Here is a 22,719-nt window from a genome sequence, read left to right on the forward strand (position 1 = left end):
AGACGCGCTTGCGCTGTATGAGACTCCTATATACCTTGAGGCTGCTATGTCACTATCTATAAGAATTGATAGATGCCTTAGGGATAGCCTGAGGAGTTCTTGTCATCCAGAGACTTTTCTCAGGCTTGTGCCACCTGCAGGCACATTACATTTGAACATAACAGTTGCAAACATTAGAAATGCACAGTGTATAGGACTTGAACAAAATACATGTTTTGCTAGCGCATTAAAGACAGTAGCAAGGTGCAGGAGTGGTAATGCCTCTCTGGGGCGTTACATATACAGCTCCTCCATACGAACTTCTCAGTTTATTTTGCCTGCTATAGTAGTTTCGGGTAATAAAACTGAGACGATTTCTGTTTTCTTAGATATTGGGGCGGGGATCAAATTGGTGGATGCTTGTGGATGATTCTTTGCAAGATTTCCGTGAACTAAATCGCTAAAAGCACAGGTCCCAAAAATTAGGCATTCACCTGACAGAAAAGAACAAGTGATTATGTGGCTGGAGGTATATTAGATGGTCAGAGGATAACAATTTTACTGTAGACCAATACAGGCCCCAAAAATTAGGCATTCACCTGACAGAAAAGAACCTGTGATTATGTGGGTGGAGGTACATTAGGCGGTCACTGGCTAAAAATTTTACTGTAGGCCAGGACAGGCCCCAAAAAGTAGGTACATTAAGCGGTCACTGGCTAAGACGGAGGATGGAGTAGGAGGAGGAGAAGAAGAGGCAGGCCCACATGCAATCCGTGGCGGTTTTACCAAATCCATCGGTGCCATGGGTTACATGCATGACAGCCGTCAGAAGGTTCACCCAGTGGCCAATAAAAGTTATGTACCTTCCTTGCCCGTGTTTTCCAGACCACGTGTATGTGGTCAGATGTATCTTGGCACTGACACTGTGTGCCAGAGATATATTCACTTGACCCTGAACATGGCCATATACTGTAGCTCTGGGATGCCCTTCTGGGATAAATATTTCCTTCCGGAAATATTATTTAATATATTTATTGCGGTGTGCCAATGGCCATAAATTTTCTAAAGGCCTTCAAGTTCACCAGTTTATACGGCAGTAGTTGGCGGGCTAGCAGTCCCAACAAGCCAGCATTCAGCCGTTGGGCAAGAGGGTTATCCGGCGTCATCAACTTTATACGCTCGAACATTTGGCCACAGAAGCCTGCCTTCTGCCAGATGAACGCGATGACGGCGTGGTGGAAGGCGGAGTGGAGGACAAATTGGAGGAGAGAGGAATAGGAGAAGAGACAGGATGTGGAGCGCAGGGAGTGTGGCTTTGTGGATTCTGACGGTGTTGCTCCCACTGTGCTCGGTTATGGGAGGCCAGGTGCCTTCTTAAGGCAGTTGTCCCTAGGTGAGTGTTGGGCTTACCGTGACTTATGCATTGACAGCACAGGTTGCAGATGGCAACAGTGATGTCAGCAGCTGACACGTTAAAAAAAGCCCACACTGCGGAGCCATGTGCCAGCATCCTGGGAGCGCAAGATACATTTGCAGTCTGCTTTTTGCCTCTGGTGCACTGCGAGTTCTGCCTGCTTCTCCTCCTTCTCCTCCCTATCTGCTGCTCCATCTCTCCCTCTGAACTCCCCTCCTCTTCCTCTGTTGTGGGCACCCACGTGACATCCATCGACACGTCATCATCGTCACCTTCACCACCACTAAACATTAGAGATCTCAGAGTAGGCAGCAACAGCGGGGACCACTCTCCTTGGACTGACCTTTGTACAGTCGTCAGACCTCTGGGTAGCGGCCATTGCTACCTCCTATTCCTTATCCAATGTCAAGAATGGCTGCGCATCGGTATGGTCTGGGAATGGATGGGAAAATAATTCCTCTGACTCGAGTGGAGGGACTATGATGGTGGTGGTGGTGGTGTATTTGGGGGTGCACACAGCAGAGAGTGAGGAGGGTGCAGAAGCGGAAGGCTGAGTGAGCCACTCAACCAATTTTGGTGACGTAATCGCACGCACCTTCTCCAACTTTCCACTTAAGATCCGTCCTGATGCACCTGGCCGACCCTACCACCCCTGTGGAACGGCCTGCCTCTTCATCTGCCTGTCATTTTCAAAATGAACCTTCGCCAAAGTCCCTACATAAGAGCAGTATTTGTGGAAGCAGGTATATCGCAGGCCTCAATCAGTATTTGGTGGAAGCAGGTATATCGCACCCCTCAATCAGTATTTTGTGGAAGCAGGTGTATCGCAGGCCTCAATAAGAATTTGGTGGAAGCAGGTATATTGCAGCCCTCAATCAGTATTTTGTGGAAACAGGTATATAGAACCCCTTAATCAATATTTGGTGGAATCAGGTGTATCACACCCCTCAATCAGTATTTTGTGGAAGCAGGTATATAGAACCCCTTAATAAATATTTGCTGGAAGCAGGTATATCACACCACTCAATCTGTATTTTGTGGAAGCAGGGATATCGCACCTCTCACTCAGTATTTTGTGGAAGCAGGTGTATCGCAGGCCTCAATCAGTATTTTGTGGAAGCAGGTATATCGCAACCCTCAATCAGTGTTTTGTGGAAACAGGTATATAGAACCCCTTAATCAATATTTGGTGGAAGCAGCTATATTGCACCCCTCAATCAGCTTTTTTAGGGGCAACAGGTATATCACACCCATTGCAAATAGTTTTTCCAATAGCGCTTGTCCCACTATACACCTGCGGTATCGCAGCAGAATTGCACACAACTGCTGCACAATACAAATGCACTATAATATACTTTATATGTTAGAAAGTATATTCCAAGCATATCACACCCCTCAGTATATCACACAATTGATAGCACACCTATACCAGTCCTTAAAAAGACTTTTGTGGCCCTATTAGCTAGCGTTTGGTGTCCCTAACAGTCTGTCCCTGCTCCACAAAGCAACCTCTCCCTACACTGGCAAAACACAGAATGTAAAATGACTGCCAGATCGGGTTCTGTTATAGGGTGGGGGGGTGTCCATGTGCTGAAACATCTCAATTGGCTGTCCTGTCCCACCTGATGGATGTGTCATGGGTCAAAGTTCGGTGCAATGCAAAATATTATGGTGCATGATAATATGTTCGATAAAATGAATCGCGAACGAGCAAAGTTGACCGCAAATCAACCTCTGGGCAAACCGCAAGGCCATCTCTATTGCCAAATGCAAGAACCCTGGCACAGGTTTTTATCAGTGAAATAGTGAAGCTTCACGGGGTCCCTTTCAATGTTTTTTCAGATCGTGGAACCCAGAACCCAGATTCTGGAGAACTTTTTGTTCTTGTCCTGGGTTACATTTGTCCTTTTCCTTAGACTTCTATCCGCAGTCGAAGGGCCAGACCATACGCAACAACCAAAACCTAGAGACTTACCTTAGGTGTTTTGTGCCTGAAAATAAGGAGGAATGGTCATCTTACTTACCTTTAGCAGAGTTTGCTATAAACAATCGCCATCAAGAATCAACTGGTAAGTAACCATTTTTTTATGCATATGGTTTTCATCCTCAATTTTGCACTTTCAGTGAGAGAAAGCCTTCTGAGATCCCTGAGGAATAACGGTTTACTTCATCACTCTCTTCTGTATGGCAAAAGGTTCAAAGCATTTAGAAAAATATGGGAAATAGATATAAACATATGGCTGATAAAAAACGCTCACCAGGTCCGGTTCTAGGGGTGAATGACTATGTGTGGTTGTCGACTAGAAATATTAAAGAGGTTATCCGAGTTATGGAAAAAAAAATAAACCTTATAAAACTCATCAGGACATATATATACATTAGTTAGTTAAGCTTGATTTCTTAAGAGAAAAACCCATACTTACACCTTTGCATGGTTCTGTTATTATTGCTTTGTTTACATGCTGCAACAAAGCTGTGGGGGCGTGTAACAACAATGACTGAGCTCTTTCTCATGAATATTTGTGGGCATGAATAATCTGACCTTCCCCTCACCCTGCTCTGCACATCCTAACTTTGCACACAAAAAACAGATGATCACACAGGCAGAAGATCTTCCTGTCACATTACTATATGACACCTACTGTATGTGTATCTAAGCTGTATGACAGCTATATGTATCTAAGCTATATTACACCTACATCTATCTAAGCTATATGACACCTACATCTATCTAAGCTATACGACAGCTATATGTATCTAAGCTATATGAGACCTACATCTATCTAAGCTATATCTATATCTAAGCTATATGTATCTAAGCTATTAATAAATAAACCTGGACCAGTGTACTGAAACACTTTAAAAAAAGGTTTTTGGGGGGTGGAAAACAGAAAAACACAATTCTGGCATTTTATTTGTGGGAAATGTTTTTTTTTTTTTTTTCAGGCCACCCAACAATAATCTGGGCACACACTTACCGCCCCTGGCACTGCTTTGCATGAGTAAGGAGAAGAATACTTAAGTGGATCACAGGGAGGGAGCAGGCACACTATTGAATCTCTCTGCCCGCTGCCAGCACTGATAAGGATCTCACATGCGCGATACCTCACAGGAGCCACGGCAGCCAGAGGAGAGAGAGGGGGCGGAGACACAAGGATCTGACGTTTCGTGTACAGAGCCCGGCCACTCCCTAAGGCAGAGAGAAGCCTGTACACAAGAGGTCACCGCCGGAGCCTGGTGGATGACGTCAGGGGTCACGTGACTCGCATCGGCCGTTCACAAACAATGCAGAATAAATTATGTAAGTAAATTACAAATGTTTTTTAATACTATTATAAGACAAAGTAACATGTATAGATATAACTCAGACAACCCCTTTAAGTTAAAGGTTCCTAGGAAATTGGGTCCTAGGTTTATCGGTCCTTATAAAATAGTTGCCGTCATTAACCCCATGGCATTTTGCCTGGAGCTACCTCAAACATTGAAAATTCATAATGTATTTCATAAATCGTTGCTCAAAAAGTATGTTGCACCTCCGGAACCATAATCTTTACCGCCCCCTCCAATTATTGGCAATGGCAATTTGGAGTTTGAGGTGGCAAGAATTGTTTTTTCCGTCACTCCCTTCAATATCTGGTGCATAGGAAGGGTTAGGGTCCGGAAGAAAAAATGTGGGTGCCAGCATTGGAAGTAAACGCCAGCAGATTAATTTGTTCTTTCCACATTTCTCATCCGGAAAGACCTGGTTCTGAGTATCCGGTGGCCCCTAGTAGAAATAGAGGTACTGTCACGAGGGTGTCACGACCTATCGCTGACCCTGTTGTGCCTGCGGTCAGAAGGTCGCAGCAGGTGGCTACCCCCTTCTAGCTGTTCTCTGTCAGCCACTCTCAGCTACTATATATTCTCCCTTTCTGCTTCCCTTGTTTCCAGATATAGACATTCTTTCCAGATCTTCTATTCTGACCTCTAGTGGAGTTGGAGTTGCTGTGGGGATGTTGGAACTGGAGCTGTTGGATCTCCGGTTTCTCCTGTTGTTTTCTCCTGTTTGTTGTCTCCCTTAAGGAATTGTGTTTGTGTTGTTTGTCCTTTCCCTGTTGTTACCCTAGGTGTCAGTGATGAGGACTAGTGCTCCCACGCCCTATTCACTTCCTTGGGCTTATTTCAGGGTAAGCCAGGGACGAGGCACATGATTGGCGCACGGGTTAGCAGCCCGTATTGGGACATCAGGGCAGCCAGATGCCAGTGCTAGGTAGAGATGTCGCGAACATAAAATTTTCCGTTTGCAAACGGCGAACGCGAATTTCTGCAAAACTTCCATGGAAAATTACATAGTTGACCAGAGTTGGATTTTAATCCATAAAGGGCATAAATCACCTAACAATCCTAAATTTTTTTGAACAACGTGGTTTAAAACATCCAGTGTGTGTATACGATCAGGTATGATGTTGTATCGATCAGGTAGTGTAAGGGTTACGCCCGCTTCACAGACATTGACAGACCAAACTCCCCTTTTAATGCACCGCAAACAACCGCAGTCCATTTGCCCAACTGCAAACTTCCCATTTGCACAAGGTTGAATACCAAGCTAGCCATGTCCCGTTGATGTCATTGAAGGTTTCTTCCTCCACCCAGCCACGTACAACACCAAGGGTCCCCGAAAGGTGAATTGAATTGATTTTTCGAACGGGGAGATGGTTAAAAAAACGCTGGCTCCCTCCCCTTTGTTTGAATCCACGCCACGGTCACTGCGTCTGCGCCGTGCAATTTACTGTCACACCCGATATGAGTTGTATTTTCTGTAGTACTATTCTCATCAGTTTAATCCTTGTTACGTGACGTCCCCAATTTGGGGTCCATTTATTAAATAGATTTTTCGAACGGGAAGATGGTTAAAAAAACGCTGGCTCCATCCCCTTTGTTTGAATCCACACCACGGTCACTGCGTCTGCGCCGTGCAATTTACTGTCACACCCGATATGAGTGGTATTTTCTGTAGTACTATTCTCATCAGTTTAATCCCTGTTACGTCCCTTATCCGGGGACGTGTGTCGAATTGATTAATCATTGTCGAATTAACGACATCCTGAAATAATTTTGTTCTGAGCTCTGTACTTGCTTTGTATTGGAATTGATAGGGATTTTTTAAATTGTCTGCATTATTTCTAATAAACTATTAAGAGACTTTATTATGATTTTTTTATTTAATGTATTAAAAACCCATACAACTTAAAAAAAAAAGAAGAAAAATAATGTTTTCTCTATGAAAAATTATCCAGCCGATTGCTTTTAGTCTGATCATAATGAAGCAACGGCCTTATCTGGGGTGTGGCAACATTGCCAACACACTCATAGAGGTGATGATCACTTCATTGTGATACGAAAGCCCCTTCACCACAACAAGGTACCGATCACGAAGGGGAATTGACACATATATGTGCCTTTTTTTTGTTTTGTTTTTGCAGCCACAGTGCAGCACTAGAGGCCAGAAAAATTAGGCATGTACACATGCCTGAAAAATGAGGTATTGTTGCAGCCGCTGCTGTAACAGCGGCCGGAAAAATTGATGTTTTCCAGGCAGAAAGGTGACTAAAACATTGCGGCTTGAACCCTAGTTGGTGGCGGACAATTCACGAAAGTCATCCGGTATGCAGACATTAAATACAGCAGCGTGGGGACCATTTTGAGGCCAAGGCATGTCATCAGGCCTTTTGTTAGTCAAACGTATCCCCCAGTCCCTTCGGGATCCATGCCTCATTCATCTTAATGAAGGTGAGGTAATCAACACTTTTTTTGTCACAACGACTTCTTTTGTCAGTGACAATGCCTCCTGCTGCACTGAAGGTCCTTTCTGACAGGACACTTGAAGCGGGGCAGGCCAGAAGTTGTATCACAAACTGGGATAGTTCAGGCCACAGGTCAAGCCTGCACACCCAGTAGTCAAGGGGTTCATCGCTCCTCAGAGTGTCGATATCTGCAGTTAAGGCGAGGTAGTCTGCTACCTGACGGTCGAGTCGTTCTCTAAGGCTGGATCCCGAAGGGCTGTGGCGATGTGTAGGACTGAAAAAGCTCTGCATGTCCTCCATCAACAACACATCTGTAAAGCGTCCTGTCCTTGCCACTGTGGTCGCGGTAGGAGGAGGATTACTTTCCCCTCTTCCCCTGTTAGATTCCCGTTGTGCTGTGACATCCCCCTTATAAGCTGTGTAAAGCATATTTTTTAGTTTGGTTTTGAACTGCTGCATCCTTTCTGACTTCCGGCAATTTGGTAACATTTCCGCCACTTTCTGCTTATACCGGGGGTCTAGTAGCATGGCCACCCAGTACAGGTCATTCTCCTTCATCCTTTTTATAGGGTCCCTCAACAGACAAGACAGAATGAAAGACCCCATTTGCACAAGGTTGGATGTCGAGCTACTCATTTCCCGTTCCTCCTCCTCACTGATGTCATTAACGGGCTGTTCTTCCCCCCAGCCACGTACAACACCACGGGTCCCAGATAGGTTACAACAACGAGCACCCTGGGATGCCTGCTGTGGTTGGTCTTCCTCCTCCTCAAAGCCACATTCCTCCTCTGACTCCTCTTCCTCATACTCCTCTTGCAGCGTTGCCGCAGGTCCGGCAAGCGATGATGACAAGGCTGTTTCTGGTGGTGATGGTGACCACAACTCTTCCTCTTCCCGCTCATCTACAGCCTGATCCAGCACTCTTCGCAGGGCACGCTCCAGGAAGAAAACAAATGGGATGAGGTCGCTGATGGTGCCTTCAGTGCGACTGACTAGGTTTGTCACAAAAGGACGCATGAGCCTGCAGGCATTGCGCATGAGCGTCCAGTAACGTGGCAAAAACATTCCCAGCTCCGCAGAGGCTGTCCTAGCACCCCGGTCATACAAATACTTGTTGGCGGCTTTTTCTTGTTGGAGCAGGCGGTCGAACATTAGGAGTGTTGAATTCCAACGTGTCGGCTGTCGCAAATCAAGCACCTCACTGGCATGTTTATTCGGCGCTGAATGTCTGAAAAGTGCGCCATGGCCGTGTAGGAACGCCTGAAATGGCCACAAACCTTCCTGGCCTGCTTGAGGACGTCCTGTAAGCCTGGGTACTTAGACACAAAGCGTTGTATGATGAGATTCAACACATGTTCCATGCACGGCACATGTGACAACTTGCCCAAATTCAATGCCGCCAACAAATTGCTTCCATTGTCACACACCACTTTGCCGATCTCCAGTTGGTGTGGGGTCAACCACTGATCCACCTGTGCGTTCAGGGTGGACAGGAGTGCTGGTCCGGTGTGGCTCTCTGCTTTCAGGCAAGTCAACCCCAAGACAGCGTGACACTGTCGTATCCGGGATGTGGAATAGCCCCTGGGGTGCTGGGGGGATTCAGTTGATGTGCAGCCAGACGCCGCAGCAGAAGAGGACTCAGCCGAGGAGGTTATGGAATAGGATGGAGTAGGAGGAGTAGAGGAGGTGGCAGTAGGCCTGCCTACAAGTCGTGGCGGTGTCACCAACTCCGCTGCAGAGCCACGCATTCCATGCTTGGCAGCCGTCAGCAGGTTGACCCAAGGCGCAGTGTAGGTGATATACCTGCCCTGATCGTGCTTTGCATACCAGGTATCAGTGGTCAGATGGACCCTTGCCCCAACACTGTATGCCAGAGATGCCATGACTTCCTTTTCAATTTTTTGAAGGCCTCAGACTCCACCAGCTGGTATGGTAAAAGCTGGCGGGCTAAGAGTTCCGTCAAGCCAGCTGTCAGACGCCGGGCAAGGGGGTGACTCTGTGACATTGGCTTCTTACACTCAAACATTTCCTTTACAGACACCTGACTGTGGGCAGATGAGATGGAACTGCTGAAGGTGAGAGGCGGAGTGGCGGGTGGTTGAGAGGGGGCAAGGAGGACAGCAGTGGTTGACGTGGCTGAAGATGCTGGACCAGGAGGATGATGGTGGCTTTGAGCTTGTGTGCTGCTTCTACTCGTCATCATGTGTTGATCCCATAGGCGTTTGTGATGTGCGATCATGTGCCTTCGCAAAGCAGTTGTACTAAGGTGGGTGTTGGATTTCCCACGACTCAGTTTCTTTTGGCACAGGTAGCAAATGGCATCGCTGTTGTCAGAGGCAGACACACAAAAAAAATGCCACACTGCTGAGCGGCATTCTGGTGGTGGCAACAGCATGCGTTGATTGGCGCGCTGTCTGGCTGACCCTGGGTGCCGATACATGCTGTCTGACTGTGCCACTAGCTCCTTGCGACGACCTCCCCCTGCTTCCAACTCGTCTGCTCCTTCTCTCTGTCTCCCCTTCTGAACTTTCCACCTCTTCTTCTTCTCTTCGAGCAGGCACCCACGTGGCATCAACGGACACATCGTCATCATCAACCACTTCACTTGTATCTGACACCTCAGCAAAGGAAGCAGCAGCGGGTACAACATCATCATCTTCATCACACTGTACGTCCATGTGTGTAATGCTGCCTGACTGAGACATATACCTGTAATCTACATCCCCTGGCAATAATGGTTGCGCATCACTAATTTCATCCAACTGATGTGTAAATAACTCCTCTGAGGGATCAAGTGAAGCGGCTGTGGTGGCTGTGGTGGTAGTGGTGGTGGTGGCGGCGGGCGGGAGAGTAGTAACTTGAGAGCAGGTGACCAAAGCTGAGCTGGAGGATGATGGTGCGTGAAGGTCCTTAGCGGAAGCTGTTGAAGATTGGGTGTCCTGTGTAAGCCAGTCAACTATTTTCTCCGAATTTTTTGGGTTCAGGGTACGTGGCCTCTGGACACTGGGCATTATTCCAGGGCCAGTGGAAATCACAGCACCACGACCACGATGGCCCCTGCGGGGTGGCCTGCCTCTGCCTGTCATTTTTTTTTTAGATAAGTGGTACTATGCGTGCAAGGTACTGTGCCACCCTATATAAGTGGTGGGCAGTGGGCACAGTATAGTCTGTGTGGGCCTGACACACACGGGATTGCAAATGTGATTATATCACAGAAAATTTTTTAACACAATTTTTTTTTATCTGCAAGGTATTTTGAGTGAATGACACCCTGTAACGGTATGAGTGGAGGCCTAGCCACTAGCCAGTGGCCACAATACAGTCTGTGTGGGCCTGACACACATGGGCTTGCAATTTGCAAATGTGATTATATCACAGAAAAATTTTAAATATAACTTTTTTTTATCTGCAAGGTATTTCAGTGAATGACACTCTGTAACGGTATGAGTGGAGGTCTAGCCACTAGCCAGTGGCCACAATACAGTCTGTGTGGGCCTGACACACACAGGCTTGCAATTTGCAAATGTGATTATATCACAGAAAAATTTTAAATACTAATTTTTTTTATCTCCAAGGTATTTGAGTGAATGACACCCAGTAACAATATGAGTGGAGGCCTAGCCACTAGCCAATGGCCACAATACAGTCTGTGTGGGCCTGACACACACACAGGCTTGCAAATGTCTTTATATCACAGACAAATTTAAAATATAATTTTTTTTATCTGCAAGGTATTTGAGTGAATGACACCCTGTAACGGTATGAGTGGAGGCCTAGCCACTAGACAGTGGCCACAATACAGTCTGTGTGAGCCTGACACACACATGGGCTTGCAAATGTGATTATATCACAGAATTTTTTTTAATAGAATTTTTTTTATTTGCAAGGTATTTGAGTGAATGACACAATGTAACGGTATGAGTGGAGGCCTAGCCAGTGGCCACCATACAGTCTGTGTGGGCCTGACACACACGGGCTTTCAATTTGCAAATGTGATTATATCACAGAAAAATTCTAAATAGAATTTCTTTTATTTGCAAGTAATTTGAGTGAATGACACCCTGTAACGGTATGAGTGGAGGCCTAGCCAGTGGCCATAATACAGTCTGTGTGGGCCTGACACACACACGCGCTTGCAAATGTGATTATATCACAGAAATTTTTTTTATAGAATTTTTTTTATCTGCAAGGTATTTGAGTGAATGACACCCTGTAACGGTATGAGTGGAGGACTAGCCACTAACCAGTGGCCACAATACAGTCTGTGTGGGCCTGACACACATGGGCTTGCAATTTGCAAATGTGATTATATCACAGAAAAATTTTAAATTAATTTTTTTTTATCTGCAAGGTATTTGAGTGAATGACACCCTGTAACAGTATTAGTGGAGGCCTAGCCAGTGGCCACAATACAGTCTGTGTAGGCCTGACACACACGGGCTTGCAATTTGCAAATGAGATTATATCACAGAAAAATTTTAAATATAATTTTTTTTATCTGCAAGGTATTTGAGTGAATGACACCCTGTAACGGTATGAGTGGAGGCCTAGCCACTAGCCAGTTGCCACAATACAGTATGTGTGGGCCTGACACACACGGGCTTGCAAATGTGATTATATCACAGAAAAATTTTAAATATCATTTTTTTTATCTGCAAGGTATTTGAGTGAATGACACCCTGTAACAGTATGAGTAGAGGCCTAGCCAGTGGCCACAATACAGTCTGTGTGGGCCTGACACACACGGGCTTGCAATTTGCAAATGAGATTATATCACAGAAAAATTTTAAATATAATTTTTTTTTATCTGCAAGGTATTTGAGTGAATGACACCCTGTAACGGTATGAGTGGAGGCGTAGCCACTAGCCAGTGGCCACAATACAGTCTGTGTGGGCCTGACACACACGGGCTTGCAAATGAGATTATGGCTAGGGATGAGCGAACTCGAACTGTATAGTTCGGGTTCGTACCGAATTTTGGGGTGTCCGTGACACGGACCCGAACCCGGACATTTTCGTAAAAGTCCGGGTTCGGGTTCGGTGTTCGTCGCTTTCTTCGCGCTTTTGTGACGCTTTCTTGGCGCTTTTTGAAAGGCTGCAAAGCAGCCAATCAACAAGCGTCATACTACTTGCCCCAAGAAGCCATCACAGCCATGCCTACTATTGGCATGGCTGTGATTGGCCAGAGCACCATGTGACCCAGCCTCTATTTAAGCTGGAGTCACATAGCGCCGCCCGTCACTCTGCTCTGATTAGCGTAGGGAGAGGTTGCGGCTGCGACAGTAGGGCGAGATTAGGCAGATTAACTCCTCCAAAGGACTTGATTAACTGATCGATCTGCAGCTGTGGATCATTGAGCTGCTGATCCTCAATTGCTCACTGTTTTTAGGCTGCACAGACCGTTTGTCAGTCTCATTTTTCTGGGGTGATCGGCGGCCATTTTGTGTCTTGTGGTGCGCCAGCACAAGCTGCGACCAAGTGCATTTAACCCTCAATGGTGTGGTTGTTTTTTGGCTAAAGCCTACATCAGGGTGAAGCTGTCACACCAAGTGCATTTATCCAGCAATAGTCTGTTCATTTTTTGGCCATATACAAAATCAGGGGCAAGCTGCGCCTGTCACCAAGTGCATTTAACCCTCAATGGTGTGGTTGTTTTTTGGCTAAAGCCTACATCAGGGTGAAGCTGTGACACCAAGTGCATTTAACCAGCAATAGTCTGTTCATTTTTTGGCCATATACAAAATCAGGGGCAAGCTGCGCCTGTCACCAAGTGCATTTAACCCTCAATGGTGTGGTTGTTTTTTGGCTAAAGCCTACATCAGGGTGAAGCTGTCACACCAAGTGCATTTAACCAGCAATAGTCTGTTCATTTTTTGGCCATATACAAAATCAGGGGCAAGCTGCGCCTGTCACCAAGTGCATTTAACCCTCAATGGTGTGGTTGTTTTTTGGCTAAAGCCTACATCAGGGTGAAGCTGTCACACCAAGTGCATTTAACCAGCAATAGTCTGTTTATTTTTTGGCCATATCCCAGTCTAATTCTGTCACTAAATCCATACCGGTCACCCAGCGCCTAAATACTAGGCCTCAAATTTATATCCCGCTAAATCTGTCCCTAGTGCTGTAGCTGGGCGAGTTATTTAGTGTCCGTTCAAGCACATTTCTTGTTCTGGGTTGAAATACAATTCCCAATTTAGCAATTTCATAATTTAGTGGTTCCTGCTATATCAGAGCTATTTGAAATCTATCCCAAAAAGGGTATATAATATTGAAGGTGCAAATTGGGTCATTCAGAATAACTTCACACACACCCGCTACTGTGTATTTCCAAGTCTAATTCTGTCACTAAACCCATACCTGTCACCCAGCGCCTAAATACTAGGCCTCAAATTTAAATCCCTCTAAATCTCTCGTTACCCACCGCTGTACTGTTGTTGCTGGGCAAGATATTTAGTGTCCGTCAAAGCACATTTTTTGTTCTGGGTTGAAGTACAATTCCCAATTTAGCAATTTCATAATTTAGTGGTTTCTGCTATATCAGAGCTATTTGAAATCTATCCCTAAAAGGGTATATAATATTGAAGGTGCACATAGGGTCATTCAGAATAACTTCACACACACGCTTCTGTGCATTTCCAAGTCTAATTCTGTCACTAAATCCATACCGGTGACCCAGCGCCTAAATACTAGGCCTCAAATTTAAATCCCTCTAAATCTCTCGTTACCCACCGCTGTACTGTTGTTGCTGGGCAAGATATTTAGTGTCCGTCAAAGCACATTTTTTGTTCTGGGTTGAAGTACAATTCCCAATTTAGCAATTTCATAATTTAGTGGTTTCTGCTATATCAGAGCTATTTGAAATCTATCCCTAAAAGGGTATATAATATTGAAGGTGCACATAGGGTCATTCAGAATAACTTCACACACACGCTTCTGTGCATTTCCAAGTCTAATTCTGTCACTAAATCCATACCGGTGACCCAGCGCCTAAATACTAGGCCTCAAATTTAAATCCCTCTAAATCTCTCGTTACCCACCGCTGTACTGTTGTTGCTGGGCAAGATATTTAGTGTCCGTCAAAGCACATTTTTTGTTCTGGGTTGAAGTACAATTCCCAATTTAGCAATTTCATAATTTAGTGGTTTCTGCTATATCAGAGCTATTTGAAATCTATCCCTAAAAGGGTATATAATATTGAAGGTGCACATAGGGTCATTCAGAATAACTTCACACACACGCTTCTGTGCATTTCCAAGTCTAATTCTGTCACTAAATCCATACCGGTGACCCAGCGCCTAAATACTAGGCCTCAAATTTAAATCCCTCTAAATCTCTCGTTACCCACCGCTGTACTGTTGTTGCTGGGCAAGATATTTAGTGTCCGTCAAAGCACATTTTTTGTTCTGGGTTGAAGTACAATTCCCAATTTAGCAATTTCATAATTTAGTGGTTTCTGCTATATCAGAGCTATTTGAAATCTATCCCTAAAAGGGTATATAATATTGAAGGTGCACATAGGGTCATTCAGAATAACTTCACACACACGCTTCTGTGCATTTCCAAGTCTAATTCTGTCACTAAATCCATACCGGTGACCCAGCGCCTAAATACTAGGCCTCAAATTTAAATCCCTCTAAATCTCTCGTTACCCACCGCTGTACTGTTGTTGCTGGGCAAGATATTTAGTGTCCGTCAAAGCACATTTTTTGTTCTGGGTTGAAGTACAATTCCCAATTTAGCAATTTCATAATTTAGTGGTTTCTGCTATATCAGAGCTATTTGAAATCTATCCCTAAAAGGGTATATAATATTGAAGGTGCACATAGGGTCATTCAGAATAACTTCACACACACGCTTCTGTGCATTTCCAAGTCTAATTCTGTCACTAAATCCATACCGGTGACCCAGCGCCTAAATACTAGGCCTCAAATTTAAATCCCTCTAAATCTCTCGTTACCCACCGCTGTACTGTTGTTGCTGGGCAAGATATTTAGTGTCCGTCAAAGCACATTTTTTGTTCTGGGTTGAAGTACAATTCCCAATTTAGCAATTTCATAATTTAGTGGTTTCTGCTATATCAGAGCTATTTGAAATCTATCCCTAAAAGGGTATATAATATTGAAGGTGCACATAGGGTCATTCAGAATAACTTCACACACACGCTTCTGTGCATTTCCAAGTCTAATTCTGTCACTAAATCCATACCGGTGACCCAGCGCCTAAATACTAGGCCTCAAATTTAAATCCCTCTAAATCTCTCGTTACCCACCGCTGTACTGTTGTTGCTGGGCAAGATATTTAGTGTCCGTCAAAGCACATTTTTTGTTCTGGGTTGAAGTACAATTCCCAATTTAGCAATTTCATAATTTAGTGGTTTCTGCTATATCAGAGCTATTTGAAATCTATCCCTAAAAGGGTATATAATATTGAAGGTGCACATAGGGTCATTCAGAATAACTTCACACACACGCTTCTGTGCATTTCCAAGTCTAATTCTGTCACTAAATCCATACCGGTGACCCAGCGCCTAAATACTAGGCCTCAAATTTAAATCCCTCTAAATCTCTCGTTACCCACCGCTGTACTGTTGTTGCTGGGCAAGATATTTAGTGTCCGTCAAAGCACATTTTTTGTTCTGGGTTGAAGTACAATTCCCAATTTAGCAATTTCATAATTTAGTGGTTTCTGCTATATCAGAGCTATTTGAAATCTATCCCTAAAAGGGTATATAATATTGAAGGTGCACATAGGGTCATTCAGAATAACTTCACACACACGCTTCTGTGCATTTCCAAGTCTAATTCTGTCACTAAATCCATACCGGTGACCCAGCGCCTAAATACTAGGCCTCAAATTTAAATCCCTCTAAATCTCTCGTTACCCACCGCTGTACTGTTGTTGCTGGGCAAGATATTTAGTGTCCGTCAAAGCACATTTTTTGTTCTGGGTTGAAGTACAATTCCCAATTTAGCAATTTCATAATTTAGTGGTTTCTGCTATATCAGAGCTATTTGAAATCTATCCCTAAAAGGGTATATAATATTGAAGGTGCACATAGGGTCATTCAGAATAACTTCACACACACGCTTCTGTGCATTTCCAAGTCTAATTCTGTCACTAAATCCATACCGGTGACCCAGCGCCTAAATACTAGGCCTCAAATTTAAATCCCTCTAAATCTCTCGTTACCCACCGCTGTACTGTTGTTGCTGGGCAAGATATTTAGTGTCCGTCAAAGCACATTTTTTGTTCTGGGTTGAAGTACAATTCCCAATTTAGCAATTTCATAATTTAGTGGTTTCTGCTATATCAGAGCTATTTGAAATCTATCCCTAAAAGGGTATATAATATTGAAGGTGCACATAGGGTCATTCAGAATAACTTCACACACACGCTTCTGTGCATTTCCAAGTCTAATTCTGTCACTAAATCCATACCGGTGACCCAGCGCCTAAATACTAGGCCTCAAATTTAAATCCCTCTAAATCTCTCGTTACCCACCGCTGTACTGTTGTTGCTGGGCAAGATATTTAGTGTCCGTCAAAGCACATTTTTTGTTCTGGGTTGAAGTACAATTCCCAATTTAGCAATTTCATAATTTAGTGGTTCCTGCTATATCAGAGCTATTTGAAATCTATCCCAAAAAGGGTATATAATATTGAAGGTGCACATTGGGTCATTCAGAATAACTTCACACACACCCGCTACTGTGTATTTCCAAGTCTAATTCTGTCACTAAACCCATACCTGTCACCCAGCGCCTAAATACTAGGCCTCAAATTTAAATCCCTCTAAATCTCTCGTTACCGCTGTCCTGTTGTAGCTGGGAAAGTTATTTAGTGCCCGTCAAAGCACATTTTTTGTTCTGGGTTGAAGTACAATTCCCAATTTAGCAATTTCATAATTTAGTGGTTCCTGCTATATCAGAGCTATTTGAAATCTATCCCAAAAAGGGTATATAATATTCAAGGTGCACATTGGGTCATTCAGAATAACTTCACACACACGCTTCTGTGCATTTCCAAGTCTAATTCTGTCACTAAATCCATACCGGTCACCCAGCGCCTAAATACTAGGCCTCAAATTTATATCCCGCTGAATTTGAATACAATACATTGGGCCAAATAATATATTTGTTGTTGTGGTGAACCATAACAATGAGAAAAACATCTAGTAAGGGACGCGGACGTGGACATGGTCGTGGTGGTGTTAGTGGACCCTCTGGTGCTGGGAGAGGACGTGGCCGTTCTGCCACATCCACACGTCCTAGTGTACCAACTACCTCAGGTCCCAGTAGCCGCCAGAATTTACAGCGATATATGGTGGGGCCCAATGCCGTTCTAAGGATGGTAAGGCCTGAGCAGGTACAGGCATTAGTCAATTGGGTGGCCGACAGTGGATCCAGCACGTTCACATTATCTCCCACCCAGTCTTCTGCAGAAAGCGCACAGATGGCGCCTGAAAACCAACCCCATCAGTCTGTCACATCACCCCCATGCATACCAGGGAAACTGTCTCAGCCTCAAGTTATGCAGCAGTCTCTTATGCTGTTTGAAGACTCCGCTGGCAGGGTTTCCCAAGGGCATCCACCTAGCCCTTCCCCAGCGGTGAAAGACATAGAATGCACTGACGCACAACCACTTATGTTTCCTGATGATGAGGACATGGGAATACCACCTCAGCATGTCTCTGATGATGACGAAACACAGGTGCCAACTGCTGCGTCTTTCTGCAGTGTGCAGACTGAACAGGAGGTCAGGGATCAAGACTGGGTGGAAGACGATGCAGGGGACGATGAGGTCCTAGACCCCACATGGAATGAAGGTCGTGCCACTGACTTTCACAGTTCGGAGGAAGAGGCAGTGGTGAGACCGAGCCAACAGCGTAGCAAAAGAGGGAGCAGTGGGCAAAAGCAGAACACCCGCCGCCAAGAGACTCCGCCTGCTACTGACCGCCGCCATCTGGGACCGAGCACCCCAAAGGCAGCTTCAAGGAGTTCCCTGGCATGGCACTTCTTCAAACAATGTGCTGACGACAAGACCCGAGTGGTTTGCACGCTGTGCCATCAGAGCCTGAAGCGAGGCATTAACGTTCTGAACCTGAGCACAACCTGCATGACCAGGCACCTGCATGCAAAGCATGAACTGCAGTGGAGTAAACACCTTAAAACCAAGGAAGTCACTCAGGCTCCCCCTGCTACCTCTTCTGCTGCTGCCGCCTCGGCCTATTCTGCTGCTGCCGCCTCGGCCTCTTCCTCCGCCTCTGGAGGAACGTTGGCACCTGCCGCCCAGCAAACAGGGGATGTACCACCAACACCACCACCACCACCTCCGTCACCAAGCGTCTCAACCATGTCACACGCCAGCGTTCAGCTCTCCATCTCACAAACATTTGATAGAAAGCGTAAATTCCCACCTAGCCACCCTCGATCCCTGGCCCTGAATGCCAGCATTTCTAAACTACTGGCCTATGAAATGCTGTCATTTAGGCTGGTGGACACAGACAGCTTCAAACAGCTCATGTCGCTTGCTGTCCCACAGTATGTTGTTCCCAGCCGGCACTACTTCTCCAAGAGAGCCGTGCCTTCCCTGCACAACCAAGTATCCGATAAAATCAAGTGTGCACTGCGCAACGCCATCTGTGGCAAGGTCCACCTAACCACAGATACGTGGACCAGTAAGCACGGCCAGGGACGCTATATCTCCCTAACTGCACACTGGGTAAATGTAGTGGCAGCTGGGCCCCAGGCGGAGAGCTGTTTGGCGCACGTCCTTCCGCCGCCAAGGATCGCAGGGCAACATTCTTTGCCTCCTGTTGCCACCTCCTCCTTCTCGGCTTCCTTCTCCTCTTCTTCCACCTGCTCATCCAGTCAGCCACACACCTTCACCACCAACTTCAGCACAGCCCGGGGTAAACGTCAGCAGGCCATTCTGAAACTCATATGTTTGGGGGACAGGCCCCACACCGCACAGGAGTTGTGGCGGGGTATAGAACAACAGACCGACGAGTGGTTGCTGCCGGTGAGCCTCAAGCCCGGCCTGGTGGTGTGTGATAATGGGCGAAATCTCGTTGCAGCTCTGGGACTAGCCAATTTGACGCACATCCCTTGCTTGGCGCATGTGCTGAATTTGGTGGTGCAGAAGTTCATTCACAACTACCCCGACATGTCAGAGCTGCTGCATAAAGTGCGGGCCGTCTGTTCGCGCTTCCGGCGTTCACATCCTGCCGCTGCTCGCCTGTCTGCGCTACAGCGTAACTTCGGCCTTCCCGCTCACCGCCTCATATGCGACGTGCCCACCAGGTGGAACTCCACCTTGCACATGCTGGACAGACTGTGCGAGCAGCAGCAGGCCATAGTGGAGTTTCAGCTGCAGCACGCACGGGTCAGTCGCACTACAGAACAGCACCACTTCACCACCAATGACTGGGCCTCCATGCGAGACCTGTGTGCCCTGTTGCGCTGTTTCGAGTACTCCACCAACATGGCCAGTGGCGATGACACCGTTATCAGCGTTACAATACCACTTCTATGTCTCCTTGAGAAAACACTTAGGGCGATGATGGAACAGGAGGTGGCCCAGGAGGAGGAGGAGGAGGATGAGGAAGAGGGGTCATTTTTAGCACTTTCAGGCCAGTCTCTTCGAAGTGACTCAGAGGGAGGTTTTTTGCAACAGCAGAGGCCAGGTACAAATGTGGCCAGCCAGGGCCCACTACTGGAGGACGAGGAGGACGAGGATGAGGAGGAGGTGGAGGAGGATGAGGATGAAGCATGGTCACAGCGGGGTGGCACCCAACGCAGCTCGGGTCCATCACTGGTGCGTGGCTGGGGGGAAAGGCAGGACGATGACGATACGCCTCCCACAGAGGACAGCTTGTCCTTACCCCTGGGCAGCCTGGCACACATGAGCGACTACATGCTGCAGTGCCTGCGCAACGACAGCAGAGTTGCCCACATTTTAACCTGTGCGGACTACTGGGTTGCCACCCTGCTGGATCCACGCTACAAAGACAATGTGCCCACCTTACTTCCTGCACTGGAGCGTGATAGGAAGATGCGCGAGTACAAGCGCACGTTGGTAGACGCGCTACTGAGAGCATTCCCAAATGTCACAGGGGAACAAGTGGAAGCCCAAGGCCAAGGCAGAGGAGGAGCAAGAGGTCGCCAAGGCAGCTGTGTCACGGCCAGCTCCTCTGAGGGCAGGGTTAGCATGGCAGAGATGTGGAAAACTTTTGTCAACACGCCACAGCTAACTGCACCACCACCTGATACGCAACGTGTTAGCAGGAGGCAACATTTCACTAACATGGTGGAACAGTACGTGTGCACACCCCTCCACGTACTGACTGATGGTTCGGCCCCATTCAACTTCTGGGTCTCTAAATTGTCCACGTGGCCAGAGCTAGCCTTTTATGCCTTGGAGGTGCTGGCCTGCCCGGCAGCCAGCGTTTTGTCTGAACGTGTATTCAGCACGGCAGGGGGCGTCATTACAGACAAACGCAGCCGCCTGTCTACAGCCAATGTGGACAAGCTGACGTTCATAAAAATGAACCAGGCATGGATCCCACAGGACCTGTCCGTCCCTTGTCCAGATTAGACATTAACTACCTCCCCATAACCATATATTATTGGACTCCAGGGCACTTCCTCATTCAATCCTATTTTTATTTTCATTTTACCATTATATTGCGATGCTACCCAAAGTTGAATGAACCTCTCCTCTGCCTGTGTGCTAGGCCTAAATATATGCCAATGGACTGTTGCAGTGGTGGCTGACATGAAGCCTGATTCTCTGCTATGACATGCAGACTAATTCTCTGCTGACATGAAGCCAGATTGTCTGTTACGGGACCTCTCTCCTCTGCCTGGGTGCTGGGCCTAAATTTATGACAATGGACTGTTGCAGTGGTGGCTGACGTGAAGCCTGATTCTCTGCTATGACATGCAGACTGATTCTCTGCTGACATGAAGCCAGATCCTCTGTTACGGGACCTCTCTCCTCTGCCTGGGTGCTGGGCCTAAATTTATGACAATGGACTGTTGCAGTGGTGGCTGACGTGAAGCCTGATTCTCTGCTATGACATGCAGACTGATTCTCTGCTGACATGAAGCCAGATCCTCTGTTACGGGACCTCTCTCCTCTGCCTGGGTGCTGGGCCTGAATATATGCCAATGGACTGTTGCAGTGGTGGGTGACGTGAAGCCTCATTCTCTGCTATGACATGCAGACTAATTCTCTGCTGACATGAAGCCAGATTGTCTGTTACGGGACCTCTCTCCTCTGCCTGTGTGTGTGCTGGGCCTAAATATATGCCAATGGACTGTTGCAGTGGTGGCTGACGTGAAGCCTCATTCTCTGCTATGACATGCAGACTGATTCTCTGCTGACATGAAGCCAGATCCTCTGTTACGGGACCTCTCTCCTCTGCCTGGGTGCTGGGCCTAAATTTATGACAATGGACTGTTGCAGTGGTGGCTGACGTGAAGCCTGATTCTCTGCTATGACATGCAGACTGATTCTCTGCTGACATGAAGCCAGATCCTCTGTTACGGGACCTCTCTCCTCTGCCTGGGTGCTGGGCCTGAATATATGCCAATGGACTGTTGCAGTGGTGGGTGACGTGAAGCCTCATTCTCTGCTATGACATGCAGACTAATTCTCTGCTGACATGAAGCCAGATTGTCTGTTACGGGACCTCTCTCCTCTGCCTGTGTGTGTGCTGGGCCTAAATATATGCCAATGGACTGTTGCAGTGGTGGCTGACGTGAAGCCTCATTCTCTGCTATGACATGCAGACTGATTCTCTGCTGACATGAAGCCAGATCCTCTGTTACGGGACCTCTCTCCTCTGCCTGGGTGCTGGGCCTAAATTTATGACAATGGACTGTTGCAGTGGTGGCTGACGTGAAGCCTGATTCTCTGCTATGACATGCAGCCTGATTCTCTGCTGTCATGAAGCCAGATTGTCTGTTACGGGACCTTTCTCCTCTACCTGGGTTCTGGGCCTAAATTTATGAAAATTGACTCTTACAGTGGTGGGTGACGTGAAGCCTGATTCTCTGCTATGATATGAAGACTGATTCTCTGCTGACATGAAGCCAGATTGTCTGTTACGGGACCTTTCTCCTCTGCCTGGGTTCTGGGCCTAAATTTATGAAAATTGACTCTTACAGTGGTGGGTGACGTGAAGCCTGATTCTCTGCTATGATATGAAGACTGATTCTCTGCTGACATGAAGCCAGATTGTCTGTTACGGGACCTTTCTCCTCTGCCTGGGTTCTGGGCCTAAATTTATGAAAATTGACTCTTACAGTGGTGGGTGACGTGAAGCCTGATTCTCTGCTATGATATGAAGACTGATTGTCTGCTGACATGAAGCCAGATTGTCTGTTACGGGACCTTTCTCCTCTGCCTGGGTTCTGGGCCTAAATTTATGAAAATTGACTCTTACAGTGGTGGGTGACGTGAAGCCTGATTCTCTGCTATGATATGAAGACTGATTCTCTGCTGACATGAAGCCAGATTGTCTGTTACGGGACCTTTC

This window comes from Bufo gargarizans, chromosome 5, assembly GCF_014858855.1.
Source record: "Bufo gargarizans isolate SCDJY-AF-19 chromosome 5, ASM1485885v1, whole genome shotgun sequence".
Classification (NCBI taxonomy): Eukaryota; Metazoa; Chordata; class Amphibia; order Anura; family Bufonidae; genus Bufo; species Bufo gargarizans.